The sequence below is a fragment of the Numida meleagris genome, chromosome 5, assembly GCF_002078875.1.
Source record: "Numida meleagris isolate 19003 breed g44 Domestic line chromosome 5, NumMel1.0, whole genome shotgun sequence".
Classification (NCBI taxonomy): Eukaryota; Metazoa; Chordata; class Aves; order Galliformes; family Numididae; genus Numida; species Numida meleagris.
The window spans coordinates 8,307,185-8,322,960 of NC_034413.1; the positions used below are offsets into that span (position 1 = coordinate 8,307,185).

The 15,776-nt window shown below is 42.9% G+C and overlaps 2 long non-coding RNA genes across 2 annotated transcripts in view; both read right to left on the minus strand.

Moving 5' to 3' along the window:
• On the minus strand, positions 1,196 to 12,515 carry LOC110400338. Its single transcript, XR_002439760.1, has 5 exons — positions 11,911 to 12,515; positions 11,119 to 11,182; positions 8,590 to 8,733; positions 7,503 to 7,678; positions 1,196 to 1,867 (listed from the first exon to the last, which is right to left on the minus strand). It is a non-coding gene; the product is annotated as an uncharacterized LOC110400338 (long non-coding RNA).
• Positions 15,247 to 15,776, minus strand: part of LOC110399933 — a 53,865-nt gene continuing 53,335 nt past the window's right edge. The window contains exon 9 of the long non-coding RNA XR_002439470.1: positions 15,247 to 15,773. This is a non-coding gene — a long non-coding RNA (uncharacterized LOC110399933). The remainder of the gene's footprint in view (positions 15,774 to 15,776) is intronic.

Consider the following 15,776-nt stretch of genomic DNA (forward strand, 5'->3'; position numbering starts at 1 on the left):
GGTCCTTGAAAGCACAAGAAAAAAAAAATGCATTACCCTGACTAAAATGTCATTATCCCTGTTTTAATAGCACTCTTTCTGCAGCAATGATGAATTTCTATCTCTGCTTGATGCTGCCCTTAATAGGCAGCTTGCACAGGTGACAATTCTTCTTTAGCCTTACAAGCTGTATCCTCTGTCCGAGCATTATGTCTTTCTAGTACTTCTCGTGGCTAAGTCAGTTTGCTGGTGGCTGGTCCCAAGGCAGGTGAAGCTGTTCACTGTGTATCCAGCATAGCAAGTGAAAAGTGATTCTCAAAGAAGTGGAGGGAGGTGGCCTTCAGGTGCTTCAGCCACAGTCTCCAGCACCTGCTCAATGAAGCAATACATAAAAATCAGTCACTTTTTTGAAATAATGACAAATATTTTCTGCCAGTCACTGTTTGCAACTCGGAAAGGTAGAACACAGTTATAGTTACACAGCCTGCTGGGTTTATGGAATAAAGCAGCTTTCCCTGTAGATTTTTCCATATTAAAAAAAAAAAAAAAGTAAGAACTTATCTACAATGATAGTGGGGACCACCATAGGTGCCAGCATCAATCCTATGTGTCCCATTGTGTAATTGCTGGTTGGGAGACACCAAGGCTCACCCTTGCATCTCCAGTCCCTCCTTCCTCAGTCTACAACAGCAGTGATTGTCACCACTCAGTCAATCCCTGCCTCCCAGTGCAGCCCACCATCACCCAACCTCACCTGGCCATGACCTCACCATGACCTTCCTATGCCAAATCTCTCTTCCGGTGAGAGTAACCCCAATTTTGCTGCCCTCAGGCCCAGGTCACATCATCAGTCAGAGGCAATGCTCAGTGGCTTTTGCAAAGATACAGTTAATCATCCAGCCTGTTTGCGTAATCAAATATATGTGATTTTGAAGCAATTTGGATAGAACGAGGGAAATATTCTTTTTATTAGCTCCTGCTAGCCTGGAGGAAAATAAACATACTTTTTTTAAGACAAATTATTTTGAAAAGTTGGAAATCCAATTACAAGTGGAATGGCGCCAAGTGGTACTCCAGTATGTGTGAACTACGAATCCTAGTGCTGATTTTGTACTACATGACAGGGAAAACTGAGAACTTTGAAGAAATGTAGTCTTTGTTCTTGAGTTATACAATTAATTAAGCACAAGACACGTTTTAAAATGTTTATCCTTTATTAGCGATTCCCCAGAGAGGCTTGCTATAACATTGCTTCATGGTTTCTATCGACTGGGTTGCAAATCCCCAATTAAGTGTCTACTTTCTGTCTTCTCCCTTCCTTGGCTCCCTTACCGCCATTAGAAAAATAAGTGTTTTCCACAGTTTTTGATCTTTTTTGTGGTTGAATTTTTTTTTTTTGGTTGTTTGTTTAAGTTGTTATACACTGTTCTTTGCACTTCACAGCGACTTCCTGGACATCAGCCTGGGTCGGGGCAAGCAAGCGGGGAGCTCCAGGACTGCGCAGTGAAGATCAGTGGAGGGTCACCTCAGTTTTCGTCCAAAAACAACATGGATTTCATCTCACTTACTTCCTTTCTTCACCCCTCTTTTTAACAAAAGCAGCAGCTCTGCCTGACAGCTGATGAAATGAAACCTGCTACATCCCAAATGAGCCATTTCCCACCCCACCCCCATGAAGTCTCTCCCTTTATTGAACAGCTGACCTGGGAGGGTTTCTGATGTTCACCAGGTGGTCAGGGTAAACCAATTAGCAGAGGTAGAAGGAAGGACAGGTTTTATGCGTCTACAGGTCAGGACTTGGATTTGAGACCGAGGTTCAGTTCTCAGCTCCATGGCAGACAGCTTCACTCACCTTGGTTAGGGTATTTATAGTCTCTTCACTTGACATCTGTAAAGGAAGAGAACTTTCACTCCTGCTTCCTCTCATTGGAGCAGAGATCATCTCTTGCTGCGCTCACAGTCCCTAGCACTATAAACTGGCCCAATTTGGTTTGAGAGCTGTAAATGCTATGCTTTCACAGATGCTTATTCACAATTAAGGGAGTCAGATGCCCAAACACTCTGATGTGTCAGTGATCAGATCCTAATGCCTGGAAAATCTCTTCTGCTCTGATTGTTGTATGTTCCCCTTCCAACACCTCAGCACAACAAGGTGGCTGCATGGCCTTGTGGGAAACAAAATTAGTTCTCACTGATATTCCTAATTCTGATAATTCTGACCTTGAGCAGGATGTTTAACTTCGTCATTTTCCTGAACTTATCCCTCTGTTGGAGGGAAATAAGAAGTCAATATCGATTTTTCTTATTGTAATGATAGTAGGAAAAGTGAACCAAGACCAAGAAGCACCAAGTCCCAAATCTTCAGAAAAAAAAAAAAAAAGCAAGCAACCAACAGAATATCTGATGCTGTATGTATGTGATAGTCTGAATATATTAGTCTCAGTATCATTGTCAGTCTGAAATAATTCAAGAAATACAACCTGACAATAGAATTAGAGGCTAAGAAAGGAGAAAAGCCTCCACTTCGAAAGAGTTGAGGAATGTTTGTCTTGGATCTGCAGCCCCTCTGATGTTTTGCTAGCAGATTTAATTTGATTAGCAAATACAACTCTAGACCCTAATATTATTAACCTCTAGCTATTTTCAAGGAAACACAGTCTTTTCTCAACACTTTCTGTGAGTTTTGCACAAATGATGTCACCTTTTTGAATCATTAGTTTCCTCACCTGTAAAACGGGATGAACCAAAGCATTAGAAAGAAAAATCTTAACGCACCAAATGGCACTTTGTGCCTAAGTCCAGTCAGAGATCCATCCTGCATTTGTAAGGAACCTCTCATGAAGTATTTATACTAATGATAAGGAAAGTCAAACAATGGGAAAGGTGGTCCTTCTTGCTATGGGGACTATTCCTGGGAAGCAATGTAACTCAAAAGCTTTACAGACTGAATTAGGTGTAATCCTTACGGGATCACTAGCAGCTCATAAATAACTTTTAATGAGATTTCCAGCAAGTAAAATCGCACATGGGAGGGGAAAACCAGAGAGAGAGAGAGGGAAAGAGAGGGGAAAAAAATGCAAGAGAGAATCTCAATAAAAAATTAAAATGTTCACGCTATCCCCCTGTTGTTTCATACGTGTACACAAAAAGAAAGCAGGGATTGCTTCAGTAGGGCATTATTAGTGCCCAAAATGTTTAATTAACTGATAACAAAAGGGAAAGATTTGCTAAAGGTCACTGCAAATACAGTGACACTGGCCACTAATCTATGGAAATGTATAGAGCTAAATCTAAAGCATGTTCCAGAGTTAAGCAGGGAAATAAATCAAGGTTTGCAAATGTCATTTAAGTTTTCACCTGTCCCAAGATTCAAAATTATTGGCTTCACAATGAAAAGCATATGTTGCGCCCTTTGCCTAGGGAATAGTAATGAAGTGAGGCAGACACTCTCCAGTTCTACACTACCATCTCTCCCCTCTTTATTTCCCATCGAGTAAAAATAATTACTGTATACTTGAGGGAGCATTTCTCTCAGTCTGCCGATAACTGCTGCCATGTTGGCTCTTCATGAGCTGCTCTTCTTCCTTGTGGGACTATGATTTGATTTATGAGAAAATAGTTGGCAAATTGCGATGTCCATCTTGATGGATGACATCATTTGGGCCATTTTGCTGATCATGTATGACTAACTTTTTTTTTTTAGTGCTGTTGCAATTGATCAAGTGCTACAGCACAGCTGAGTTAAGGAAAGGCACGGGGGCAGGGGGGAGAGGGGAGGAAGGAGGTGACAATTGCCTGTGCTGTGTAGGAACTGGAACGGCATTCACTGAGCAGAATCCCCTCTTTTTGGTCCAGCTGTAATCTAATTGAAGAGGAATATAAATTTTATAGACTGAAAATAATGCAATGCGTATACAACAACAGGATTAAATGTAAATGCCCCAGCCCTCCACATTAAAATTAAAAAAGAAAAAAGAAAAAAGAAAAAAAAGGATAAACCCTGAGTATCGTGTTTTATGCAGAACCCTCTATGTCTAATCCCTTTGGCACTTGAGTTATATTACCACTCATTACAGTTAACTGCTACTGTATATTATGTAGAAAGGGAGGTAGATGTATGTCCTCTAGGCCAAATTTGACGTCTATGGAGCTACGTGATTTACAGATGCCTGCTTCAAATTAAGAGAGATCTTGATCATGCTAGGCCCTTGCTTTTTAAACTGAGGCCTCTGCAACTCTTGGATTATTAATTGGTCTCTGAAAGATGACCAGGAAACCAAACCCACCCCCAAGAGCTGATCTGCCAGCAGCCCCAGCACCCCAGAAAGACCTGCAGGTGGGTCAGGAAGGGCTCTGGGCATCCAGGCATCTCTGCGGTGAACCTCACAGAACCAGGCTGGCACGTGGAGGCACACATCCAGGCTTGGCCACCCACAAACTGGGTGGGAAACAGAAAGAGAGGCTTGCAGCACATTCAGAAAGGACAGGATTTCTTTAATGCCTCTCCCAAGTTTCTCAGTGAACTTTGATTAGTTTTTCAGTTATTCCAACTGCATGCATGTGTGTGAAATCAATCTATCAATCTAGAGGAAGCTATCGAGATGGTGAAGCCAGGCTTACAGGGGTAAGAGCCTCTGCAGGATAGCAAAAGAAGCTGCAGTGTCCCCATCCTTGGGAGTTTTCAGGTCACTGCTGGAAAAACCACTTGATCTGCTCCAGCCTCACAGCTGACCCTGTTTTTCAGCAGGATGTTGGACAGGAGACCTGAAGCTGTTTCCAACTTGGGTTTCCCTATGACCTTATGTGGCTGCTTTATAGTGAAGGACTGCTTGAAGACTGCACATCTAGCAAAACAGGGTCCAGTCCTGCAGTTCCTTCAAACCAAACTCCATTTGATTCCACCTAACTGTACCTCAGAGAGGAATGTGCTTCAATATCTGGGACATCTTGGTAGCAAGGTGCTGACACCTGGTTTAGAATCACATGACAGAGCGGTTTGGTACCTCAAAGATCGTCTAGTTCCAACCCTCCTGCAGTGGGCAGGGCTGCTGACTGCTAGATCAAGCACTAAATCAGGTCAGGTTTGGCCATACATGTTTCAAACCTCATGCAGTCAAACATTTAAGCACACTGCAGCATCAGTACTTGAGCCAGCACCCAAAGTCTCTGCTGGGCTCATGGGTGTGCCATCCTCAAAGAGGTCCTTGCCTACACCAAGGAAGGATAAGACTTCATGGCTTGGTTTCTTAAGGACCAATTTACCAGCAGAGGCAATACATGGAGCAGCTCTGCTGTCATCTCCTCTCCATGCAGCTCTGAGCTGTCCACGTGTACCTGAAGGAAACATTGCACCTCCATTATAGCTACTTGAAGCCAAGTACAGTCCACAAAATGTTCATCATTCAGACAAGGAGGCTGTTCCTTCATAATCAGGGGGTAGCAATAGTGCTAATAATCACCATTAGGAAGGAAAGCATTTGGTAGACTTTCAAGAAGTTGATCTGCAAAATCACCTCTCAGAGCATGATGTTCATAAGCTGGATTGTATTAACATTGCCTCCACGCAGAACATGTATTTTTCTTTTAAATCAACCTTGCCAAATGCTGCCTTGCATTTAGAAGCACTCTCTTGTCTATCCTGAAGGTATATTTGTAGATTGGATTTGCCAGTATTGTACCTTCCAAGGGAATTTTCTTAAAATGATGAACAAGCTATGAAAATCTATAGTCCTAGATTTTCACTCTTCCAGAGGCTACTCTGGATTTTTGGTGACTCAAGGGCAAACATTTACCTGCAAACTTCAACAGACAGTTGATAAAACTGTCTTCATCATGTTTAGGTGTCCTTTTGAGGATGTACCTATACAACATATCCATTATTCAGTATTTCCAACAGATTGGGCTTGCCAAAACGAGCTGGAAAAAATTCTGTATTATAACTGGGGAATAAAAAAAAATATGTTCAAGAGAACTAAAAATGAGTATTTTTCTATGTCTCAATATTTTTGTTCTCAATATATCAATAGCTTTTTGGTTTTCTTGTAATGATTTTTTTGTTTGTTTCTCTTTTTGCTAGATTTCCTAATTCGTTTGTAGACATACTTGGTAGTGGTTGTTTCTTTTTTCCTGTCTTTTTTATTTTTTATTTTTTTTTAATGGGGGGTTACTTTCTTTTTTTAACCTGGTTTTCATATTTTGTTGCAAAGAGGTAATATGTAAAAATTTACAAGGTTTACATCTTCTTTACATTTCCTAAATGCATGCATCTGCTTTTCTCATTAGCTAACTGCTGCTCACTGATGGACTCCCTGCGTTTTTAATTCATGGTAAAACACTTTCCACACGTTTCAGTATTTCACTGTTTTGTTTAATGGTCACAGCCTTTTACCCAGGCAGATTTTTATCTGTTGCTGCACTTCTTCAGCCAACTTTATCATGTTGAAATTATAATTTTCAAAGGAATTTCCTTTCTCCCCCTTCGCTCTCCTAGCTGCAATCTGAAGTGCATAACTTTATTGCTGCCTGAATCCTGCCAAAAGCACACTTTTATGGTACCAGTTATCCAGCATGTCCTGTAGAAGTATGGGACACTGAAAGAACAGAGTGTTTCATATAAACTGCTTTCCCATTAACCATAACAATAATCATCTTGAACTATAGTATTTCATCTGAAGACCTCGGTCCCTCAAAAAGCCTCCAAGTTGGTAAATTAAAGCTGAGAGGCTCTTGGCTTGGTACAAATGAGCAGATTGGCTGAGACTAGTCCTATGTCACCCTGACACATTTATGAAAAAATGCAGGAAGAGGGATTGGAAGAGATGTGCCTTCATTCTCTCATTGCTCCAAAGCTGGAAGATTCTAAGCATTTCCCAGTATAACCTGCCAGCCCCACTGCACTGGCCTTGGGCACAGATTCCAGAGAGGGTTTATGGCCCAGACACTGAAATAACGTGGTTCAGAAAAAGGACAAGAGGAATCATTAGCAAGTGTTATAGCTGAATTGGCCCTGGAGCTTTGGTCCAGATGACGCCACCAACCTGTGACTACAAAGGGACCAGTTTGGGGATGGGAAACACTGAAACCACCACTCTTTCATGATACTGCATCTCCACCATTTCTTGTGAAAACGAAACACTGAGGACATCTTGACTAACTGCCACTGAGCACCTTGCTGCTCACAGCCCAAGAGAATGATGGAAGGCACTGGGTCAACATGATAGGATACAGACATCCTTCTCAGTGAGGAGGAAGCTCTCTTGACACAAAGAATTCATCTTGAAAAAATAAATGCCATTGAGGGAAACAGACCTTCTCCTCTCTATCCCATGGTTATTCTGGTGACCATCAGCCACCCCTGCTAGCAGGGCACAGCCTCCAAGAAGAGGCTCTGGCTGAAGTGCCTCCGTGGTGCAGGCACACATTGTCCTGTTCTCAGCCCTGAGAACATCCATCCAGCCCCACCACCCTGTGCCCCACAGAGAGCTGTGAGGAGCCCTCTGTCATGGAGGCTGACACCCTCTTACCTGCTCTTTCCCAGGGGTTGCTTTCTCCCCTGAAAGCCCGACCTGCAAGTCAGGCTGCCTGGACGGGAGCCAGACGTCTGGCGAGTCCAAGAGCAGAGTCTTTGCCCCAGGGTGAATTTAAACTTCTGTGGATTTTTCTTCCTTAAACATGAGGTAGGAATTCTCCATGTAAATACCTCAGGAAAAAAAAAATACGATTCAACAATGCCTACACAGAAAAGGGAATCCCTGGGGCCCTGCATTCCTGAGCCACCCGCCTTCTCCCAGCCTCTGACACATGAAGGACAGCAGGATTTTCCAAAACGCCTGAGCAAATAGCTTGGTTTTCAGAAGTACTTTGCCCCTAGGCTGTCCTCATTCAACCAGTGTAGGATTTTTGTTCATTTATATCATCAGTAATTTGTTTCCAGGCTCTGCATCCTTCTCTCAAATGTCATGTTAACTTCTCAGGCCCACTGATTGTGCTGCAGCACAGCAGCAAAAGGGCACAGGTAGCCAGTTTTAGAATCACAGAATCACTAAGGTTGGAAAAAGGCACTAAGATCATCCAGTCCAACCATCAACCAGTCACCACCGTGCCTACTAACTATCAAAAGCATTCCCACAAGCATAGAGGTGGTTCTAGCCATGCTAAGCACAGTCATGGTAGCACTTATGTTTCTCCTTGCTGGTGCAATTTGCTACCCTGTGTCTTTATCACAGCCTGTGAGCCTGTTTCCTGCACCATTAAAACACTTTCTGAGAGCCAGTGGTTTCAAAGAGCACTCAGGGCACAGGAGGTCCTTGGCCTGGGCAGGGTTTTGCCTCTGAGAGGGATCCTCTTATGCTTATGGCCCCTGGATACCAACCCGATGACTGCATTTCAGTCCTACTCTCACTTTTCTCCAACAGATCCCCAAGCCCTATTCAAAGCAAAGTATAAACACGAGCAGAGCAAACTCATCCCCACAGGACACGCAAGTGAACGAGGGCAGGAAATCAATACAGAGAAATCATTTCTCTGCCCATATGTGGAGCAGAGAGGAGGGCACTCAGCCCACCCTCCTGCCTCTGTGCACTTTTTGTTCCTTCCAGAGATAGACCTCACCACTGCCTGCCGGCACCAGGCTCCTGGGATGAGAGATCACAGCACTGCACTTCGGAGGCACTGGAGCTGGCATCTGATTTTCCATAGAGAAAATTCAAAGTGGAGGGAGAGAGATAAAATGATCCTGTGGTCCTCGTGTGCTCTCTAAACAAAATAAATAACCATTACAATACATCACAATGCACCTGGCTAAAAAAGAAGCTTCCTTAATTATGTATAGGATTTTGCCTCCCAAAAGATATGTTATGTAAAAAAAGAAGAGATAAAAAAAAAAATCTACCATTCGTTAGGATGCTCAATGCATCCAGATGTAAGAACAATCCTTCTCCAAGCCATCATTACCTGTGTCTATGCATTTTTATTGGATGCTCAGCTCATTGTGGAAGCCCTTTCCTTGGATTCTTAGCCTCTGTACCTTTCCCTCCCAGAGTACAGTTTTTAGGGGGGGGAAGAAATCCAAGCGCTATACAGGAACTGCCTGTTTTCCCTGGAATTTTTTATGTGGGATCAATCTGTGATTCCAAGAAGAGTAGAACAACTCAAGTCAAATAACTCTCGCACTGAGTATATCGTTGAGGGCATGGACCAAGAAGGACAGGCATCCAGTGAAGTAAATGATAGCCCGGAGAGCAGAGCTTTGTTAGAACAACTTGGGACGGCCCCCAGGGACAGATCTTAAGTCAGAGTAACCCAGGATTTCCTCTTTGAATAAAGGTACATCAGCATAAATGAGAGCAGATCCAAGTACTACAAAACCAGTGTGTTTTCCATACCAGTAGGAGAAGCGACAGCAAAAGCAATGAGGAACCTTCAAGTTTCTCCTGGTTTTGCTGAATTTTTCATGAACGTCAGCAAGGCCCTCAGCAGGCGTCCTGGTTGAAGTGGCAGCACTGAGGGCACACATGGATCCATCACAGCAGCAAGGGGCAGCCACACGCTGTCACCCAGCCCCTGGGACCCCAAACAGCAGCACCAGGAGCCCCTGCCAGCCCCACAGGTGGGACAACCCAAAACGCTCCACAAAGGCAGCGCTTCACGTCAAACTGTAACTTTTTAGGAATATGGATCAGATCACGTGTAAAGAACTGGATCCAACTTTATTGGCCGGCGGCTTTATAATCCATTAGGATAAATCCTCTTGGTGCAAAGGCAAATTGCATTTTTCCTGGCTGGATTTGCTAGAGGATCCAGAAAAATTATTCCTTCTCCTGCCAGAGATACTTAGGAAAAACATAACAAAAGGAGAACCCACCTGAAAAATCACAATCCATTGTACTTTGTTTCAAAAATGTTAGTTATTTTCCACAGCGTTTGCCTCTCATTTGATCAAGCACTCGAATGACTCTGTGCTTGAAGCAAAGATGATCTTTGCAGAACCAGGGAACAGTTTCTCATCCCTTAAAATGAAGGGGGAGCGAATCAAAATAAAAATGGTTTTGATTATAAAACGAAGGCTTACAGTGAGCAAGCTGAATGTGGTTTTTGGCATTGCTGTTTGAGTGAGTAAGAATTGGAACCAATCCTGCAAGATGAGTAGGTCTGAAGATAATGCAGACTATAAAAAAGAAAAATTCTGTCTCTACTCCAAATTCCATATAATATTTGACTTATTTGCACCTCTGAATAGCCCTGAGTTTAAAGTTCTCCTTAATTGTCTCTGTACTTTTTTTTTTTCTTAAATAGAGTAATTTGCAGTGTCAATGTCCGCAAGACATTCTTATTCAGAGCATAGAAAGGCATCTAAACAAAGGGATTTTTAGCCTGAAACAATGCACGGGGTGGGTATGTGTGCAGTGATAGTGCAGTACCTAATACACAGAGTGCAGAATATTTTATGTTATTGTGTAGGGAAAACACATCTTATCTACAGCAATTTTTAAGTTTTAAAACAGTTGAAAACCTCAGAAAGATTAAACTGTGTTTTATTTGAAAAAGTGGGAACAGAATAGAAAAACACTGTAGTCCATTAGATGGCATAAGTGTAACAATGGAAATCCAGAGAAATAAATTTGAAAAGAATCTTTTGTCTGGTGGATTTACTATTGCCCATAGCTTGTGGTTTCGGAAGAGAAACGGGAAGGAAGAGGAGGAGGAGAGAATGAAAGAAACAATGATAATTTTCCAACATTTTTGAATGAAAACCTGAAGGAAAACTAAAGAGCCCAGCTACAAACAACATTCATCACTGTGAATATTTGGTTATTACTCATACATACATATTTTCAGAAAGCCACGCACTGATTTGAGCCAAAGCCCCCAGTCCAACTACAGAGGTGTTTAAAGGTCAGGCCTGGACTCATATTGCAGCAAATGAACCTTATCTTTGCTCCGTGTCAAACAAAAGCCACTTGAGGCTGAACAACCCTGAACTTTAAGCTGCTTGAAACCTTTTGCCAAGCATGAACATGGTAAAGTTTAGCCATTTTTAACAATATCATCATTTGAAGAGCATACTGCATTAACCCTTCTACTCGCTTGGTCTTTAAACGGGCAAAGAAAGAAAAATACACTTACTTAACTGTTTTATACCTGAAAGAATGGGATATCACAGACTGTTGGCCATAGGTCTTGCTGTCTTGTGAATAAAAATAATCTGAATTAAACAAAAAGTCACCCATTAGGATTATGTAAAAAAGCACTACATTTCCTTACGAGTCAAGTTACCAAGATACGTTTTTGCAAAAGAAAAAAAAAGGTCAGTTACCACTATTAAACTTGTATATTGTTTTATACTAAGCCCTTCCAATGGCCTCTCTGAGGGACTGTTTAGTTTGTATTACACTCTAATAAACTCCAGGTGTGGAGGACAAACTGAATAATAAGAACCCGATGGACCAGACTAGTTAAAAATAATGTGGTACATTCCTAGTTCTCTGCATTTAATTTATTGTTAATCATTGTTATTACTTACATTTATTGGGTAGTTTTTCTAGATTTATTAGGCACTACATTTAACAGTGTTATCGCTTGTAACTGACTATCAGTGGAATAGAAAACATATTTTCTTAAAGAGTCTTACCCTAATTAGTAAGTTGTTTCCCTATTGAAATAAAACAGACCCTAGGAGTCAAGTTAAGACTGGCTTTTTTTTTTTTTCCTTTAAGTCAGAATAAAAGTTCAGCTAGAAGACCTGTTTTTTTCAAGACCACCTGTCAGAGCAAACAAGCAGAAGTATCTCTGTTCCCCACCCAGGGCTGTTACTTGGCTGAAAACCTTCTAGTCAAAAGCAAAGCTGAGCTAAGCAATGGGGTCTTTCCCTGACCAGTGTTGGTGAGAGCCTTTAAAGAGATGAACAATAGCCAATGTGAGCTGCTTACTCACCAAGTAGTGTACTACACAGCCAAACCAGTGGAGCGCATCCCACAACCGGGGGGGAATCAAAGGAAGATGGTGCTTCAGGGAGTAGACAGCCTCAAATGAAGAAAAGCGTGCTCCTAGAAAGCCCTGTTAGGGCTTCACATCACCTCCAAGCCCTCATCACCCAACAAGCATCACCTGAGTTCCTCAGCTCTGCATTCAGCCACTGAGGCTGGAGGCAAAGAGTTTGGTATAGGCACTGGGTTGTGGCAGCCGTGCGTGGTCAATCACCCATGCTACAATCAGGAACAGGCTGGGGCAGAGGGATGTACTGATGGGTGGCATTCAGGGTTACCTTCATGTCCATCAGGACAATCAGCAGACGCACAACACCAAAGTTCTTGAGATCCGGGCTGGGAGTGAGAGTGAGGAGGTTGTCTGGGTTTTTTGGGGGCATCCACACAGCTGCTCCTGCAAGGCATGAGCTCAGCTGCCGGCCTCTGGTGGGTGCAGTGTCAGAGGCTGAATCCTCCCCTGGCAGTTTCTTTTCCTGCGGAACCAAATATAAATCACTGGTGGAGGAAATGCTGCTCACAGGGAGAGAGAGGAAGCGAGAGCCAACGGATGATTTGCTGCTCTGCTCATCCTAAATCCCTGGTATTTAACTCACAGGAAAGCAGCAGGAAATCTTGGTATTTTGAAGCAGAAGGGGGAGAACAATAGTAAGTTAGCTGAATCCTGATGACAGCTCCTCTGTACTGCCAAATTGGGGAAAGCAAGGATTGTCAGAGCAGCTCCTCCACCAAAAGCACTTCAGTTATTGCTTGCTGGGGACGTGAGATCTAAGGCTGCTCCCAGGCTGGCGGGAGCTGATGGCTTTGGGCACTTACAGAGCCATGAGGGGAAGGGGGCTGCTGGTCGGGCCTGGGTCTGCTCTGCCAGAGAGCTCCTAAATGCTACTTTCTAGATCTGAAATGTCTGCTGCTGGCTGGAAATCCCCTCTGAGTATCTCAGAGATTGTTCCAGTCCTCCAGCTTCTCATAGTTCAGCAGCAGGTACAAACCACTCAGAGGATTATTTTAAAGGCGTATCTGTTATTGGGTGTGTTACATGTACAAAAATATATGTTGCTTTTCCCAGTGGTGGTGTCTTCTACTCCAACATCATCATGTGTGTATGTTCTGGTGTGTACCTTGCACGCCAAGCTTTCTCTGGTTATAAATCAGGCCAAGAATCCTTTGCTATGACCATTGCTTTGTGTTGACCCTGCTCAGCACAGGCCACCAGCTTTCTTTTTATGTTTTGGTCAGTTAGATCCACATGTTGGCATCAGGTCCACAAACACATTCATGCTGTGGGTACACTTACAGCAGGGAAGGAAGCCAAAGAATTGCACTGCTCTGTGTGAGCCAGTAAAATGATATCTCAGGCAGTGTCAGACAGAGTGCAGGGTAGTTCATAAATAATAATAATAACATTTCACACTCGTATAGTTTTACGCCTCCATTAAGGCCCACCAGCCAGACGTTTCTCTGGAAAAGCCCTCTCTTCCTCCTTCCCATTGCTTCCTCCTGTTTTGCAACACATGGTTAATTTGGGGAAGAATATCTGTATTTCAATCCAGCAGAGGCAGCAGCTCTTTGCTCCCCTCGCAGAGGGGAGGTGATGCCCTGGGGAGGGCAAGGAGGCAGCAATGGGACACCCGCAGTGGTAAAGCTACAATCTCCTACAAGTCAGGGTGAGTGGGAAGGGAGCACAAAAGTTTGTGTTCCTGTAGGGCAGGAGCTGCTCGAGTGGCAGAGGGTGTGGGGAAGTTAGATTGCTTCACATGGGCTTCTCATTGGCTTGTGGTACCAACACGAGGGGCTGCACAGAGGGGGGCCTATTGGGAGCTTGCCCCCGATCGGGCAGTTAGTGGGGTTGCACATGTGGACGTGCTGTTTCCAGCAGTGGTGTAATTGAGGGTTGTCTTTCCATCATTTCATGTGAAAATGATTCCCAGATGTCGGAGGATAACTTCCTGAGTGTACCAAAATGTACTCACCAAAACAGAAGAAGAAAAAAGAATGCATGTGATTCCAACCAGTCAACAAGCAATCCTCCACCCCTTCAGTGATCCTCTAAATTGCCCCTTCAGGTTCTGATGATGCTCCTGAGCTAAATACCTGGGAGGATGCAGCTAGACAAATCCTAAATGCTCTTTATTTCTTACTCAGTCTCAGAGAGGAACAAAGACATGAGAATTCAGCCTAGCATGAATAACTTTATCCATTCCTGATATTTCCCATCATCTACAAAAGCCGTCTCTTCTGCTGGTTGTTATTTTGTATAATTTTCTGAACAATACCCTTTAGCAATGAGACCTCCCTTTTTTAAATGCATTTCCAGAGGGACTTGAGTCCAGATCACACACACATAAGGCAAGCTTCCAGCATTCTTATTACTCCACTGGAAGAAATAACCAGAGCCAGCATCTCTGAACCATTTCCCAAACTGTTCTGTTCTTCTGACTTCAGTGTCAGCGACGCACTGTTTCTAATCCATTACAGGAATTTATCACAGTACGTGTCAATTTGTTTCTCTTCTTTCCTCTTCTCACTTCAAAATGATATCAGGAAAGAAACTTTACAGCAGGGCTGCACCAATCCAAGTTTTAGCGACAGTGCACTTCGCTTAACTGGATCCTAACTGTGCACATTAAGTTTTAGGGGCATATATTAAACAGATCAGGCTTTACTGTAGTCTCAAATTTCCTTTGTTTCCTTTTTGGTGGTGATCTTTATTGCAAACAGTTTGCAATACTAGCAAACAAGCATTCAGGTTCTTTTCTTTGGGTTGTTGGTTTTGAAGCAGCTTATCCTAAATAATGCACTGTAATGAGGAACTTCCTGTTGTAAAAGGGGTGCACAATGCCATGGTCCCATTTGACAGTGGTCCTAATGTGATACGAAACAGAGAATTCTATTGGTGAAGAAATCTAAAAGTTATAACTGTGTGGTTGTCACATCAAATCCGTCTCTTCCTCCTCTCTCTACTTGCTAGAGTATGGGCTGAGAAAGGAACTCTGAATGCTCAAGGTATTTTCTCTGCCCATATAGGCAGTAGTTAAAAATCACAATAATGAAAGAAAGCACTGGGGAAAACGACGTCATTTCAAGTTTCTAAAGGGCCCGATCCTACATCACTTATTTTTATGAGTCATTGTGTGAACTGAAGCTGAAAGGATAAATCAAATGTGTGAGGATTAGTGCATGAGTAAAGATTTCAGGATCGGGACCCTAACTCTCAGCCTCATAAATTTTCTACTGGAGAGGATTCAATGTTATTCATTCAGCTTTTAAAGAGGGAATGGGGAGGCAGTTTTGTCCTTTTTCTTTTTAATTAGATTTCATTTATTTAGATTGTTATGGAGATGGTCAACCACAATAGGGAAAAGAGAAACACAGAGTACGACAATTCCTAGAAGCCTGTGACAATCAGCATGGGATCATGTTAAGTGCTGGACACATCATTGTCATGACATGATCTTTGATTTCCTCAGAGACTAAATAAAAACGGACATGACTGAAGTTTATGAAGGGAGACATCTCAGCTCAAATGGGAACATTAAGACATCCACAAATCAACAGGCAAAAAAGGACCAAAGAATGAAGGGGATTCAGATTCAAATGCATTCCCCAGAGTAATTACTGGTGAAACTGGGGGGTCGCGAGTGGAACTGGGGGGAGCTATTGAATGGGATGAAAACCATGAGCATTAGAAAAAGAAAAGGGAAAGGGGGGAGGCTATGGGTAAACAGGATGGAGGGAGAGAGCGTGAGTGGCAGATGTCACTGGTTTCATTCCATCGCCTTAACTTGCTGTTTGAAAAAACTCCTCATGTGTGACCTG